Genomic DNA, 3042 nt, shown 5'->3' with positions numbered 1-3042 from the left:
TGCTCTCCTGCTCCTTCGGCTGCCCCAGCGCAGCTTGGAACAGACGGCGCAGGATCCCAAAGTTCACCGTCCACATGTCTCTGGGCACGAGGATCAGGTCCAGAAGCTGGGGCAGGCCAAACAAGCTCATGGTGCTGGTCCTGTCTGCTACAACAAAGCTGACCAGGGGACACCAGAGGCTTTCTGCTGGGGGTATCAGTCTGGGTGGGTGAGAGAGATGGATAGCTGATAGCCTTCCTTCTCCTTGTCACCTCAGAAAGCGATCCCAACTGGGGGGTCACACGAGTGGCAAAGTGAGCCCTGGTGTGGGGTTTTTATAGGGGGGAGAGGCTGAGGTCACAGAGCAGGATTGTGACCTCGCCCGTAGCCAGGCAGGGCTGGGGGGCTGGGGTCTGGGGGTGCCTCAGCACTGGCACAGCTGGGCTGCCTCCTCCTGCAAGAGGAGATCTAGGACAGCCTGAAAACTGGTGAGCCTGGCAGGAGAGAGCAGAGAGAGCCGGTCTGGGGGGAGCTGGGGGCTCCAGCAAAGGAGAAATGTCTGCTTCCTTATTTGTGGGCAGCGCATTCGGGAGTTCAATGCATTTAAGGAATGTTTCCGTGACTGCTCTGATGGGGACACAGGGGACTTGTTGAGTCTGTTCTGCAGCAAGGCCCACAGGTGCCTTTCCATGGGGCTGCTCTCCAGCCGGGTGAATCCCAGTCTGAACTGCACTCCGGGGCGTAATCACTGGGGTGTCAGCTACTCCCACTCAGCCTTTTCAGATTTTGCACGATTTTCAGATGGGTACAGTCCCTGAAGTTTGGTTTTTAGGATGATACCAGTGTAAGAAGCACCTGTACCTTGCTGATGTAGGGGCCTGCCCTGGGGGACTGGGGGGATGCAGAAGCAGGAGAGAAGCTGGGAGGGGGGTCAGGATGGGGACTGGGGATGGCAGGGGGGCCAGGAGGGCCGGGAGGACTGCACTTGGGAGAGATCACCTCGTTCCAGCACCCCCAGCACGGGCTGGGACACCTCCCAGTGGAGCAGGTCGCTCCGAGCCCCATCCAACCTGCCCTTCAACACTCGTTGCTGCTACCGCGACAGACAAGGCGCACCCCGGCACCCCTGGCTTTGCTGGCTGCCAGCAGCCCTGCCCGCAGTGCCCGGGCAGGACCCCCTCATGGTGAGAAATTTAACTCTTGTGTCCAATGAGAATCTCCCCAGGAGCAACTTGTGCTCTTGACCCCTTGTCTTTTTCATGTGACTCCTTGTTAAGAGGAAGTCTCCAGCTTCTTGGTAACCACCCTTGAAGTTCTGGAACATGGATAGAGGGTCCTTTTCCTGCCCTTTTCCCGCCCTCACACCCCGTGGGCACGGTTGCTGGGACACAGAACTGGGGGCTGTGATTTCTCCAGGTGATGCCCCCCTTTCCCTGGGAGCATTCATGGCTCCACCCAGGGACATGGCGGCTCGGTTGGTGTTCAAATCCATCTCCTTTAAAAAAGAACTAAACAAAAAGAAAAAAAGGAAAATAGCCACACAAGAAGAACAGTTGAAGACATTTTATTAATTTCAATCTAATTAAACATAATGAAACCCGGTCAAACCGTCCCTTTCCTCAGGCCTGCAGTCCCTGCCTTCCCTCTCGGTGGCCGGGATGGGCGGGAGGGTTTGGCCGGGCACCTCCTGTCCTGCCTGGCTGCCGGCAGCGTCCTGGGCTTTCCCCCTGGAGTGGGGTGAATGGTTCTGAGCATTTCCTCAAGTACTCCTTATCCGCTTTCTCCCACAGCCTCTGCAAACACTGGAAGAGACCCTTCCAATGCAAAAGAAAGCCTGTCATGCTACTGTAGGTCCAGAGCTGCCTTCCAGCCAGCCCAGCACCCACCCCCTCCCCACCCCTGGCCAAAACCTCCAGGACAGGCATCTGGAACCTCCCCAGGGCTGCCAGCAGGTTGGCAGGGGGACCAGTCCCTTGTGGTGCCCAGCCTGGGCTCTGCCTGCAGGATGCTCTGACCCTGTGCCTGCCCCCCTGCCTGCCCCCCTGCCTGCTGCTGCCCTGTGCTCTCCCACCATCGCCTGGAGCTCGTCCAGCTGCAGGGAGAAGGACTCAGATGGGACATGGGATGGATGTGCCAACAAGCCTGGGGTGCCCTGGACACTCATTGGTCCCCGTCCCATCTAGCAGGCATGGGGACAGGAACCTGACCAGGACCAGCCTGCCAAGCTGACCCCCCAGCATCCCCCCAGTTCCCCTGGGGACCTCTGATGGCTCCTCTTCTCCTTCTGGCCCTGCCAGTCACTGGCCAGGCCCTGCAGGGAGGACACTGGGCCCTGCAGGGAGGACAGGAGATGGCAGATGCTCTCCTTGTCTAGAGATCCTGTATTTTTCCTCTGGGTGTTGGTCTCCAGGGTGCCCTCACACTGGGTGCCCTCAGCCACTGTGGTGGGCTCAGTGGGGCACACTGGGTCCCACTGTCCTGCTGGGAACAGGGTTACAGGCAGCTGTGCAGAGGTGAGGACACAGCCCAGGGCCCCCTGCCATGTCCCCAGGCCCTGTCCCCAAAGCACTGCCTCACGGGGCCAGACTCAAGGACCCCATGAGAGCCCAAAGGCAAAGGCTGCCCACCTACAGAGACCCCCCAGGCTGCCGTGGCCACATCCCTCAGCTCCTCCCCAGCCCCCTGAGGGCTTTGCTGCCTCTGGGCCTGCAGAGTTTCAGCAGCCAAGCCAGGAGATCAGCAGCACCCCCAGTGACTGCCCAGGACAGCACAGCAAGGCCTTGCTGTCTCTAGCCACGACATTCCCTGCTCCCCTTTGGAGCCCTTGTTGTCTCTAACCACAGGATTCCCTGCTCCTCTTTGGACCCTTTGTTGTCTCTAGCCACAGCATTCCCTGCTCCCCTTTGGAGCCCTTCTCCCAAGAAGGAGGGCAGGCAGGACCGGGAACAGGATGGAAAAGGAGCATCCAAAACTAACTGGGGCACGAGAGAGCAGGGGGCTGGGCAGGGCTGGGGGGGCTGTGGGACAGGGACAGGGGCTGGGGGGGTGAGGGCCAAACTTCCT

Source organism: Chaetura pelagica, unplaced genomic scaffold, assembly GCF_000747805.2.
Source record: "Chaetura pelagica isolate M959 unplaced genomic scaffold, ChaPel_1.0 scaffold372, whole genome shotgun sequence".
Classification (NCBI taxonomy): Eukaryota; Metazoa; Chordata; class Aves; order Apodiformes; family Apodidae; genus Chaetura; species Chaetura pelagica.
Note: the sequence above shows the minus strand (reverse complement) of the source record.